General features: G+C 34.0%; 1 protein-coding gene across 2 annotated transcripts in view; it reads right to left on the bottom strand.

The window, feature by feature from the left end:
• Positions 1-14,308, bottom strand: part of LOC125831646 (uncharacterized) — an 831,707-nt gene that overhangs the window by 331,968 nt on the left and 485,431 nt on the right. The gene's annotated exons all lie outside the window — the stretch shown is intronic.

The following is a 14,308-nucleotide window of genomic DNA, read 5'->3' as shown; positions in this document are numbered from 1 at the left end:
TCTAGTCCCTAAAAATATACTTAATGGGACGGAATTTATTTCTAGTCTCTAATTTTTATTTTTATATCCCAACATAGCGAAGAGTTTAAATCTGGTTCCTAAACGAAAAATAATCTCGTCCCTAATAATGTATCTTCAGCTGGAGAGGTGAAAAAGTAAAAAAAAAAAACAAAAATAAATGTACTTATAAACACCCCTACCCCCACCCCCACCTCCATTAAATAAAACCCTATCCTTCCTATGGCTTATAAATCCCAAATAATGGATTGTTTCAAATTTCTCTCAAGTCTGCAATCTCAATCCATATCTATCTAAAGTGGTTGAAGATTCACAAATTCGCTGAAAAATATGTCTATTCGAACAGGTTTGTCTAGTTTCTCGGTCTTTTCTTTTTTTGATTTAAAAGAAGAAATTTTTTATTGATGAACATTGATTGTTTGAGAATAAAAACTTCCAAAATTGATTTTACCTAATATTGATTGTTTTAACGCGAGATCTGTAACTTGGAGTATTGGGCCTTGTGTGAGGAATGGTGGTTAGTGTTAGATGTTAAAAAAGGGCTTAGATCTGGGGGGAAAGAGGCTATTTCCCTCTAAATGTTTGATTCGTATGAACAAATAATTTAGAGAACAAAAGTGCTTATTTTTTTAAATGTCCTTTCTGATGCATGTATAAACACTTGTGTTTTTGGTATGGCGAATGAGAATACTCACAACTAAGAAAACAAAGCTATTTATTTTCTTTAGTATATTAAAAGCTATAAACTAGTTCATGTTCAATCTTGCACCATGATTTTGTAATTTTTCCTTAAAGAGTAAAAAATAAGACAATTGAACAGAAAAAGTAGATATAAGAAAATTTAAAATCGTACATATGAACTTTGATATTGATCTAAAGAAGACAATTAGTCATCTGGAAATTTGCTTGGATGACCAAGGATACCTAAGGTTAGGCTATAATTATGGCTTTTACTGTACGGTGAATTGGTTGAATTCAAACAATAGGTTTTTTTATTTTGCTCTTCATTTCAGAATTATATTGTTTTGAGTAGTATGTAACCAATGTAGTGAAGGTAACACTGATTGGATAGGTTAATTTACTATTTCAAAGAAAATATTAAGCTGGAAATTTATTTTACTACTCATTTAACTATCTGTACTTTATGAAATCATGTGGATGAGTAATCTTGAGTTGTTCACTTGGTTAAATTTTACTTACTATGGATGTACACATTCGAAGATTCTTGTATTTCTTTAATGTATGTTCTCTTTAAGCATTGCAACTAGCTTAGAAAATCTTATAGCTAGAACATGCTATACATTGACAGAAAAAGAAATTTCAAAAAAGATAAATGGGTATTGACATGATTCAACTATTAGATTTTAATAATTAGTGCATATCTCAATGATTGTTTAAGAAGAAGACCTCGTGTTTTATCTACTTTAGCGTCCACAATGAGATGAGAATGACGTGTTTCAATGAATTAAAATAGCTTTCATGAGCGTTAGCATGGAGTTTGTGAGTTTGTTGTCCTTAGTTATAGTCCTTTTATTTTCTTCAGCTATTGTTGTGTGTTTGTTTTTCCTTTAGTTTTATTACTTTACCCTCCCTATTATTTACTTGTGGTGTTCACTGATTCTAATTTGTACCAATGTTCAACTTGCTGACCTTATTTTATTTAATTGTGAAGGATATGGATAGATATAAGAATGACCTCTTTTGTAAGACAAATATATTGTTACATTATTGTTTTTTGAAGTGATTAACTTATATAATTGCATTACTTCTTGTACCTTTCGTTTTTCTAGATTTTTTCTTGGTATATAGCACGAAAGAGGATCAAGTCCCCTCCATATAGGTCAAAAAATACTTCTAAGAAGCAATAAAATACAATTGAAAAAGCAAAAAAATAATAAAAGATGAGGTTGTGGCTAAGTGTTTAGTTGTTTACAAACTTTTTACATCTCTCTTAATTATTGTTGTCGAACTTACTCATAGACAAAGTTTAAAAGGAACAGAAGATGAGGTGTTGTATTGTTCTTAGTTGCTTCTTATTTTTAAAATTGTTAGTTGTAGCTTTGATACTAGTTATTTGCTACATTTTTTTCTTATGGTGTTACCTGTTAGCTATAAACTTTTATCACTACTTCATTGAAATGGAAGTGTGTTCCCTGCACCTTCTCTTTTAAAGTTGAAAGTATTGAGTTAATTATTGTGTTTAATATTTTACTTTCTTTCATTTGTGTTGGTTGCATCTTTTCTCAAGTAGAACTGGATTGAAGAAATCTTATATGATTAAATTTCTTTAATGATCTATGTTTCCATTATTCTAGTATCTCTTATCTTAACTCTTCTTTATCTTAGCGTCTTGCTTTTACTACAAGCCCTATGTTATACTTGACCAGTTTCGATTGATGTAGTACTTCCATTGAAAGAGTACATAATTTTTAAAGAGTTTCGAGGCAAGTACCTACTTCCCAGTGAGTTACTCTAGAACTTTTGACCTTACTGTTTTTTTATTTTACTTTGATGTATTGAGCTAATTATTGAGTCACTTGAAACAACTAAAAAATTACTATTTGATCTTTCAAGATAGAAAGACAAGATAAGATATACTTACACATCTTTTTAATATTTAAAGGAGCTATAACTACAACTTGATTATATAATGTGGAAAATTATATATGAAGTTCAATATTTCAATACTATAATGAATCAATCACATTACCCTGCTTCTTATTGATTCTTTTAAGAGTTTTTGAAATGCAAAATAATCTCTTGCTGTCTCTAACTAACAAATATAGTCACATACTGATTTATTCTTACATACTTTAAGGATTTATTCTATATTCTTCAGTTAATCACTGTTAAAATTTAGCATAAAATATGTTACTCCATGTGTTGTGAAAAATTGAACTCCTCTTTGTAAGCACTTGATATTAGCTAAATTAAAGTTGCACATTATTAAGTCAATGCATTCTGCATAAAGTATCTAGGATAAAAGTGCCTGTGTATCATCTTGATATTGAACAAATTAGCTCCCTTTATTTTAAAATTAAATTGTGCACACATTGGCTAAATTTAATGTCTTTCATCATTGCAGGTCCATTAAGCAAATGGATTTCATCAACACACTGCTGACTTTTTAGTGACGCTAAGAGTAATAGTAGACAATATCATACTCCACCTGAACTTTGTTACTTTCTAGACAAATATAGGCTTCTCTCCACTCATAGAAGGTTGGAATTTGCATGAAGCTCATCCCCTCCATGGACTTAACAGAAATTGGACCTAGAATTGCTCGAAATAGCTTGTTAGACCTGACAATTTTTAGACATTGGGAACTGCTGGTGCTGGAACTCAAAAAAGCATTGGCAAATGGATAAACCAACAAGACATCTACATTTATATTATTGGATAAAGGATGCTAGTGTTTTTTTGTTGTAAAGTAGTTGTGTAAATAATGACAGTGATTAATGTATTAAATTATATATTCATATACATATATGTATGAAAGTAGAGTGAGATAATATGTGTATGTGCACCTAATTATTGCTTTTAAAAATTGTATTAGAATTTCAAAAATTGGAAATCTAAGAGCATATATATATATATATATAGAGAGAGAGAGATCAATTTACTGGTCCTAAAAAGCCCACTGAACTGGTGGATCTTGTATGCAAGGACTAGTAAATATGGTCCCTAAAGGTGTTTTTTAGGACTAGATTTTTGCTACTAGCGATCAGAAATGCAGTCCCTAAAACAATCTTAAGGACCAGTTTTATACCGGTCTCAAAATCAATTTAAGGACCAGTTATTTCATCTCGTCCTTAATAACTTTTAGCGATGGAGGCTATAGGGACGGGTTAGCGACCAGATTTTCTAGTCGCTATTGAACTTTAGGGACTAGAATCTCATTTTTAGGGACCACTTTTCCCTTCGTTATTGAGCATTTTTCTTGTAGTGCAAGTTACAACGTATAATACACACAATAAAGTAATAACACACTAATTACAAATAGATTAACATAGAAGAAGGTAACTAGAAGGGGATGAGATACTAGAACAGAGAAAGGAGATGAGAGATAACGGAAAGCCAAAGCTTCTACATAATTTGCATAACCGTTCTTCTAACTCCTAGTCCTTTTTTAACAAATGGTTATTAGGCCTGGATCCCAAATAAAAGCCTCTAATATCCCATAGGCCCTTACGGAGTGAGCTTAGTTCACAACATGTCTAGACTCTGACATTTACCTCTTTCTTTAAAATTTTCCTCTAAAATCTTGAATATTGAAGAGAAAAATGGAATGTGATATTCCACTAATAACACTAAACATGAAATGGCTTATGATAATAATAATAAAAAATACATGTAATAGAAGTAGATAAAGCTGGAAACACCAGAAGAAAGATAGGATAATAATTGGACTCAGTAGGAAATTATTCTATAAAATGTTGAAAATCATTGTCTTGGTAGTTGATAAGGAGTGGCAACCAAAATAAGGTCATCTTTTCTGGCAGCAGTTACTCCAACCAATTCAGTCAAGTTCAAGTCTTTTGGCTCCATTCCATTAGGGAGTTTCCAATCGAAGTGATATAACAATTGTGCCAACGGCAAATAAACATTAGCTAAGCCAAATGATATCCTGAAACAAATCCTTCGCCCACCGCCAAAGGGGAGATACTCAAAATTGTTACCAATAAAGTCGACAGAGCACTGCTCAAATCTCTCTGGCTTAAAGCTTTCTGCGTCATCCCAATATTTCGGATCTCTACCCAATGCCCAAACATTAACCATCCCTTTGGTCTTCACAGGAATAGTGTAGCAGTTTATATCCGTCTCTTCCTTACATTCTCTTGGGACTAAAAGTGGAACTGGTGGATGGAGTCTTAGAGTTTCTTTAATGACTAACTTCTTAGAGTTTCTTTAATGACTAACTTTAAGTGCTCCTCTACATAATTTTCATCGAACGTTTCTTTGTCTTTAAAGGCTTCTTGTACTTCTGCTTGAGCTTTGGCGAATACACTTGGGTTTTTCATCATTGGCACCATTGCCCACACAAGCATTGACGATGAAGTCTCTGTTCCCGCAGCAAACATGTCCTGCACATAGGAACAAAATGAGTTATTTCTGGTGATTGATCTTATGTATAAACAAAAATGTAAAATATGCAATAGTACTTACAAAAATAATAGCTTTGATGTTGTCATTGGTGATCGGAAATTGAAGGCCTCCATCATTCATAAGTCTTATAAAGACATCAGTTAGATCTTCACAACCTAATGCACCATTAGTTTTCCCAATTGCAATGTTCTTCTTGTGCTCATTGATGACATCTTCAACTACTACATCTACCTTATGATGAGCATCTTCAACAATGTTCTTCTTTTGGAAGAGTTAATTTGTGTGTTTGGTGATTCTTCAATGTTGTGTTACATATGCTCTTTTATAGGTTTCTAACAAAATGGAATGTGTAGAAATAGTGATCTAATTTTCAACAAATATATATTACAAAGCAGACTTTGTTGAAGTCAAAACAATTCAGCTCACTCAAAAAAACATAATGATAAAAACAATTCAGCTCACCATAATAATGCAATATGCAAACAAATGTTATTTTTTTGGATCAACTATTTTGATGCCAAAAATATTAATTTATATTATCACCAGGCTTGGGGGATGCCAAAATATGTTTATTGCCAGGCTGGGATTATTTTAATAAAAATATTATCTATTTTCTTGAGTCAATTCGTGTTTTATAGCCCAAGTCTAAAGGTGTCAAGTGGGACATGCCGGGGACTGGTGAGCTGGGATGGGGGACCGGGCCGGCACAGTTATGGCGGAGCCCAGTTTTGGCTGAAATCGGAACTCTGCCGGGACATAATACCGAGTTCGCATCCCGACTCCGGTCCCACTTTTAAAAAAAAATTAAATTTACCACTAGACAATGTCTAGTGGTCTTTTACTAAAAATAAATAGATATCAATAGGGATAAGTACAAGGAAGGGGAGCTAAGCCTTACCTTACCAATCCTAATGAAGTACTAACTTCTACAACCTTATAACAAGTATGAAAAAAATAAGAGCTAGAGAGAATTAAGTATTTTATGATAACCACAGAGTTTGTAATATACTCCATGATGATATTGAAAGTCAAGAGGGTGGGGGGGGTGAATTAAAATTCCCTTCAGTCGACTTCCTACTCTGGTCAGTCGACTCACCTGCACGTTAGTAAAATAGATATGCAGTAATAATAACTTGCAGTAAGTAAATAACACAGACTGTTTTTATAATGGTTTGGATCACTGATGTGGTGCCTAGTCCAGTCCCCTTGGTTTACAAGGGTGTCCTTAAAAGCTTGTTGAGAACTTGGGTGTTACAGAATCTTACGATTAAGAGCCTCGTCTGATATGCAAATCAGATCTTTTTCTTCGACACAATCTCTACCTGTATAACCTACACTCAGATCTTTCTTTCTCTTTTCTTTCAATTGTTCACTTAATGGTGTACAAAGTTTTATGAAAGATTAAAGAAGATTACAATATAAGTTCAAGTGAAGTGTGTACTTCACTCCTAAGTCTGAGAGGGTATTTATATGAACAGACTTGTGCTCTTGTAAGGACAACCCAAGGGAGTTATAATTTAATCAAGGATTTGAGGATTCCCTTGATTGAGGCGACTTGCTGATTCATGTCCATATCAGATATGTGCATGGTAAATCACATTCTTTCCTTTTTGATAGATATGACTAGATTATGTGCTTGGCTGGAGAATTCATCTTGATTTTTCGCTTTGATCTGCTTTTCTTTCTTCTTTTGACAGCTTGGTTCTATTCTTGGCTTGCTTAATGATTTCTTGACCTGCCATCAATTTATTTTGACTTTTGGCTTGATTGTTGATTTTCTCGATCTGATCCTATCAGTCACAATTTGCTTGATTGATCTGTTGTCAACTTTAAGTTGTCTTGTTAATGATTCTTAATTCCTTTGATTATGCCCTTCCTTTTCTGTAGTATTGGAAGGATCATAACATATCTCATTCCATGTTTGTATTATCTCATTCCATATTTGTATTGTTCTACTTGAATCCTTTTCTTATTGGATCTCTATGCCTTCTTGATTTGCAGGCTGTTCGATTTCCTTCCCTTTTGATTTCCTGCAAGTAGATTATGAGTTAGCTTGTCATTATTCAGAATATCATAAGTTAACAATCTCCCCTCTTTTGATAATGACAGCTATAACTAATACAGATTTAATTTAACTTCCCTGTTAGATGTATCTTTGACCGACATCCTTGTGCTCCCCCTTTCTATATGTCGTGTCTAGATTTTCTCCCCCTTTGACATAATAAAAAAGGAAAACAAACAAAAGCAACAAACACGATAGGCAAAAGCAAATATTCAAGCAGAGAGTATGGGGCTAGAAACCCCGAAATTATAGTCCAAAAGAAATGGAGATATAAGGCCACAAACTGGTTGTCTTAAAAAACAGGCTTAACAATCACCAAGAAAGTATTTCAGAGAGGTCAGCACGTTCCTCATGCTTGTCAAAGTACAAAAATACCAAGACATTCTCGAAGGAAAAAAAATATTTCCTCAAGCAAAGGTTTTGTAAAAATATCGGCTAACTGATTTTCAGAATCAACAAATTCAAGCACAAAATCACCATTTTCAACATGATCACGAATATAATGATGCTTGATGTCTATATGTTTTGCCCTGGAATGATGCACAGTATATTTAAATAAACTAATAGCACTAGTATTATCACAAAAAATGGGTACTCCCTCAAAGGATAGATCATAGTCCAGGAGTTGATGCATCATCCAAAGTAGTTGAGTGCCACAACTTCCGACAGCCAGATATTCAGATTCAGTAGTTGAAAGGGCAACAGAGGTCTGTTTCTTACTATGCCAGGAAATAAGAGATTTTCCCAAAAACTGGCATGTTCCACTGGTGCTTTTTCTGCCATTTTTATCACCTGCAAAGTCAGCATCTCAATATCCAATCAAATAAAAAAAAATTGAAAAAGGATACCATAACCCCATATCAGAGGTTCCAATGAGATATCAATTAATTCATTTCACAGCAGTGAGATGTGACTCCTTTGGAGCGGATTGGAATCGTGCACATTTGCAAACACTGAACATAATGTCGGGTCGACTTGTAGTGAGATATAATAATGACCTAATTATTCCTCGATAAAGTTTTTCGTCAACTACTTTTCCTGTTGTATCGTATTCGAGGCAGGTGGAGGGACTCATGGGAGTGCCAAATGCTTTGCCTTTTTCCATTCCAAATTTTTTGATCAACTCTTTTGCATACTTTCCTTGATTTATAAAAATTCCTTTTTATGATTGCTTAATTTGAAGACCAAGAAAGAATGAGAGCTCGCCCATAAGACTCATTTCAAATTCTCCTTTCATTAGATTTGCAAAATCCTCACAAAGAAAAAGGTTAGAGCTTCCAAATATAATTTCATCAACATAAATTTGAACAATAAGAATACAGGAATCAAATTTTTTTGTAAACAAGGTTGTATCAATTTTCCCTCTAAGAAAATCATTTTTTATCGAAAAAATGCTCAATCTTTCATATCAAGCTTTTGGGGCTTGTTTTAGACCGTAAAGAGCTTTATAAAATTTGAAAACATAATCAGGACATGAGGGATTTTCAAAACCAGGAGGTTGCTTAACGAAAACTTTTTCTTTAATGAATCCATTTAAAAAAGCACTTTTAACGTCCATTTGAAAAAGTTTGAAGTGATTGAAAGAAGCAAATGCTAGAAGAATTCAAATAGATTCCAACCTTGCTACAGGAGCAAAGGTTTCATCATAGTCGACTCCTTCTTGCTGAGAGTAACCTTGAGCTACTAACCTGGCTTTATTTCGGATAACTTTTCCGTTTTCATCCAATTTGTTGTGAAAAACCCACTTTGTTCCTATCATAGAACAGTTCTTAGGTCTTTCAGTAAGAGTCCATACCTGATTCTTTTCGAATTGATCAAGCTCTTCTTTCATTGCTTGAATCCAAGATTCATCTTCCATTGCTTCATTTATTCGTTTTGGTTCCATTTGAGGTATGAGAGCTAATGAAGCTTGTTTCTTGAGAGAGGATTTAGTCTGGATTTTATCATCTGGTTTTCCCAGAATGAAGTTTTCAGGATAGCTTGCATTGTGTCTCCATTCTCTGGGTACATTTATTTTGTCAGCTGGAGCAGTCGACTCTACTTCTGCAGTAGTCGGGTCTTCAGTGATATTTCCTGTGGACATTTTAGAAATGACTTCTGCTGATTTGGATGATTCAATTTCATCCTCACCTGCTTCACTTTCCTGCATTCTTGGATTAGTGTCATCAAATACCACATGGACAGATTCTTCAACACTTAAAAGTTCTTTTATTAAAAACACGAAGGGCACTGCTAATGGGAGCATAACCTAGAAATATACCTTCGTCACTTCTAGGATCGAACTTACCAAGATTGTTCTTACCGTTATTGTGGATGAAACATTTGCATCCAAACAGATGGAAGTAGCTGATGTTTGGTTTCTTACCTCTCCATAGTTCATATGGAGTCTTCTTTAGTATAGGTCTGATAAGACACTTGTTAAGAATGTGACAAGCAGTGCTTACAGCTTCTGCCCAAAAATGGTCAGGGAGATTTCGATCGAGTAGCATAGTTCTTGTTGTATCTTGTAAAGAACGATTTTTCCTTTCCACTACTATGTTTTGCTGAGGTGGTCTAGGTGAAGAGAAGTTTTGAGTGAACCCATTTTGAGCACAGAACTCTTCAAATGCCTTATTCTCAAATTCACCACCATGATCACTGTGAATAGTTGTAATAAAATAACCTGCTTCCCTTTGAACTTTTCTACAAAATACTTCAAAATTAGCAAAAGCTTCATTTTTGTCAGAGAGAAAAATTACCCATGTAAACCTTGAGAAGTCATCAACAATTACAAAAGCATATCTTTTATCTCCAATACTTGTTGTTCGAGTAGGACCAAACAAATCCATATGAAGAAGCTGAAGAGGTTTAGATGTACTTACAATGTCTTTACTTTAAATGATGAACGAGTCTGCTTACCCAATTGGCATGCGTCACAAATGTGATCTTTATCGAATTATAGTTTTGGTAAGCCGATAACTAGTTCAAGTCTGGATAGTTTCTCAAGAGCGTGCATACTTGCGTGTCCAAGTTTTCGATGTCATAGCCAAGGGTCACTTGTGACTGCAGTAAGACAAGTAAGAGTAGGAAAAACAACATTATTTAAAATATATATATATTATTTACTCGATCTCCAATAATAGTGAGCTTTTTCTCAGAATGATTGATAATGCAGCTTGTTGTGTTGAAGGTAACTTGAAATCCAGCATCACATAATTGATTGATGCTAAAAAGGTTGTGCTTGAGTACTTCAACGAGATATACTCCAACCAAATCACATGATGAGCATTGTCCTTTAGCATTGTCCCCAACGAGAGTAATAGTTCCAACTCCTGTTACTTCTCCTTTAGCATTGTCCCCAAATCCTCCATTGGTCTTTTTGATGGTTTTAAAGTTTTCTTTCTTTCCGCACATATGCCTGGAGCATCCACTATCAAGTACCCACATTCCCTTTTTGTAGGTTTTCTTAGATTGCTCCTCACTTGTTTCACCTAGTGCCATGAAACATAGATTGGCCATTTCATCATGATCATCATCGGTTATTTCTCTTTGATCCCATGCTCCGAGACTCTTAGGGTCCTCAATTCTTCGATTGTTTCTTTTTCTCCGTTCTAGGCAGTTTTATTTGATGTGTCCTGGTTTTCCACAGTAGTAGCAGCGATCATAATTTCTTTTGAAATCATTGTTCTGAAAGTCCTGTTAAGGTCTCTGTCCTTTTTGTCTAAGCATTTGTCTCACTCCTCGATTTATAAGAGCCATTTCTTCGTCTTGATTTTCATCGACTTTTTCTCCAATTTCAGATGTCTCTGCCGTAAATGCCACAGTTTTCTTTTTATCATCTTTATTATACCTGTTGATATGATTTTGTTCATAGGCCATCAAGTTGCCTCGAAGTTCATCATATGTCATTTTCTGCAGATCTCCATCTTCAAGAATGGCAGCGTTAGTTTCCTAAGATTTGGGAAGACTTCTAACAAGTTTTCTAACTTGAAGTCCATTTGAATACACCATTCCAAGTGATTTGAGTTCGCAGACAATTTTACTGAATCTTGAGAACATAGTTTCTACATTTTCATCTTCGGCCATTTTGAACAATTCATATTCATTTACTAGTGAACTGATCTGAGCCTCCTTCACCTTGGTGGTTCCTTCATAAGTCACTTCTAGTTTGTCCCACATTTCTTTTGTAGTTTCACATGTTGATATCTTATCATATTCAGCTCCGCTCACTTCACAATACAACAAACTTATAGCTCTAGCATTAGTTTGAATTACCTCTTGTTGTTCCTTAGTGATGTCAAATGATTCAGGATCAAATGGTTTTTCAATGCCATCTTTGTCAGTCAGCCCAGGAATAGGCCTTGGGCCCTTTTTTATCACTATTCATGCTTGGTGATTATTTGAAGAGACAAAGATTTTGAATCTATCTTTCCAGTGAAAGTAATGTTGTCCGTTAAAGTATGGTGGTCGGTGCGTAGAATGTCCATCTTGAAGTAGAGCACCAGGAATCTGATAGTGTGCCATTGGATCTTTGCTCACATGTGGTTAAACATTTAAAAGGTGAGACCTGCTCTAATACCAATTGAAAGTCAAGAGGGTGTGGGGGGGGGGGGGGGTGAATTAAAATTCCCTTCAGTCGACTTCCTACTCTGGTCAGTCGACTCACCTGCACGTTAGTAAAACAGATATGCAGTAATTATAACTTGCAGTAAGTAAATAACACAGAGTGTTTTTATACTGGTTTGGATCACTGATGTGGTGCCTAGTCCAGTCCCATTAGTTTACAAGGGTTTTCTTATAAGCTTGTTGAGAACTTGGGTGTTACAGAATGTTACGATTAAGAGCCCCGTCTGATATGCAAATCAGATCTTTTTCTTCGACACAATCTCTACCTGTATAACCTACACTCAAATCTCTCTTTCTCTTTTCTTTTCAATTGTTCACTCAAGGGTGTACAAAGTTTTATGAAAGATAAAAGAAGATTACAATATAAGTTCAAGTGAAGTGCGTACTTCACTCCTAAGTCTGAGAGGGTATTTATATGAACAGACTTGTGCTCTTGTAAGGACAACCCAAGGGAGTTATAATTTAATCAAGGATTTGAGGAATCCCTTGATTGAGGCAATTTGCTGATTCATGTCCATATTAGATATGTGCATGGTAAATCGCATTCTTCCCTTCTTGATAGATATAACTCGATTTTGTGCTTGGCTGGAGAATTCATCTTGACTTTTGGCTTTGATTTGCTTTCCTTTCTTCTCTTGACAGCTTTGTTCTATTCTTGGCTTGCTTAATGATTTCTTGACCTGCCAGCAATTTATCTTGACTTTTGGCATGATTGTTGATTTTCTCGATCTGATCCTATCAGTCACAATTTGCTTGATTGATCTGCTGTCAGCTTTAAGTTGTCTTGTTAATGATTCTTAATTCCTTTGATTATGCCCTTCCTTTTTTGTAGAGTTGGAAGGATCAGAACATATCTCATTCCCTGTTTGTATTATCTCATTCCATATTTGTATTGTTCTACTTGAATCCTTTTCTTATTGGATCTCCATGTCATCTTGATTTGCAGGCTGTTCGATTTCCTTCCTTTTTGATTTTCTGCGAGTAGATTATGAGATAGCTTGTTATTCAGAATATCATAAGTTAACAGATATTACAAATGAGGATGCTTAAATAATGTAAAAATATGTCAATCAAGAAAAAGGTTGAGTTATCAGCCTCAAACTTTATATTACGAAAGTATGAATTAAAAAAGATTGATTACCCATCAATAGTAACTTGAAGTATTTTGTTTCTTGTCTTCTTCTTCAAACCTATCAAACAACACTTGATAATTCATTCCTTCTTTATGGATTTAATGGATCTTGTTGAACCTATTGATACTGTCAAATGGTTCTGATTTGTCTGTCGCATCAGTAGATGCCTTGGAACAAACTCCTCAGTCATTTTACCGCCCCAACTATGTTGCCTTCCATGTGTCTTGTTTTTTTGCTTTTGTTGCTTCCACTTCTTTGTTGTCTAGGTGATATATCCCCTTCCTTAGCCACTCTATCAAAGCATATGTCAAGCATATTGTCTTCCTCATCTTCATCAAGAGAATCCTCGCCCAAATCAATTGTATTTGACACTAAGGCCCTTGACTCATTCTTATTTGCAACCACTTCTAAATGTGATGGGACGGGATGGAAAAATTAATTATTTTTTTTATAAAATCATTTAAATTACAGAAAATGGTCATATTTACCCTTGTACTCTTAGAAAAAAAATTATTTTTACTCATCGTCATACTTTTTTAATATAGAGAAAAGGGTCTGATATACCCTCAACTTTGTCATTTAGAGCTGATATGTCCCTCGTTATGATAGTGGCTCAAATTTACCCTTACTATTATTCAAATGACTCACATATCCCAATTAAAATTTCTGTTAATATAATTTTTCTATTTGATCCCACTAATCCTTTTCCTAATAATTATGAGTTGTATATTACAATTACATTAAGCTTCAATAGATTGACCAATGAAATAATAATGATTTAATAATCCTAGAGGCTTCCATGGTTGATGAAGTTGTTGTTATCTAGATCCGATAATGCACCAATAAGAATAACTATATGGGATGAATTTATTGGGTTAGGTAGAAAAACTATATTGGGAGAAAATTTTAATTAGAATACAAATATATTCTATTGAAAAAACATTGTTTTAGAGGCAGACATATTTATTTAAATCAAACTACTCTTGGTCCTTTTTGTTCTCGTTTTAGACAAGAAATTATAATCCGAAAACTCTTGATCTTAGTCTAAGATTATTAACTAAGATCAAAAGAGGTGGAAGTTAGAGAAGAGAAGGAAGATTTTGGAAGACTTCTTCAATTGCTTTGAATTGTCTTTTTTTTTTTTTTTTGGGTTTTGTTTTTGGTTGATACAAATGTACAAGATCATCTCCTATTATTACTAATATATTTATGAATATTTCTAGATACTACAAGAACTAAATTATTCTATTATTTTCTACAAATATTATGTGTAGAATATCTACAAGAAAATTATAATAATTTTATTTTCTACTCTAGAATATCTAGATATTTCTACAAGATGTTTATTATAAATACTATACTACACTACGTTGTGAAACTATGT

Source organism: Solanum verrucosum, unplaced genomic scaffold, assembly GCF_900185275.1.
Source record: "Solanum verrucosum unplaced genomic scaffold, falcon-dt-bn FXZP01000049.1, whole genome shotgun sequence".
NCBI classification, from domain to species: Eukaryota; Viridiplantae; Streptophyta; class Magnoliopsida; order Solanales; family Solanaceae; genus Solanum; species Solanum verrucosum.
Note: the sequence above shows the minus strand (reverse complement) of the source record. Positions and strands in the feature narration are given on the sequence as shown.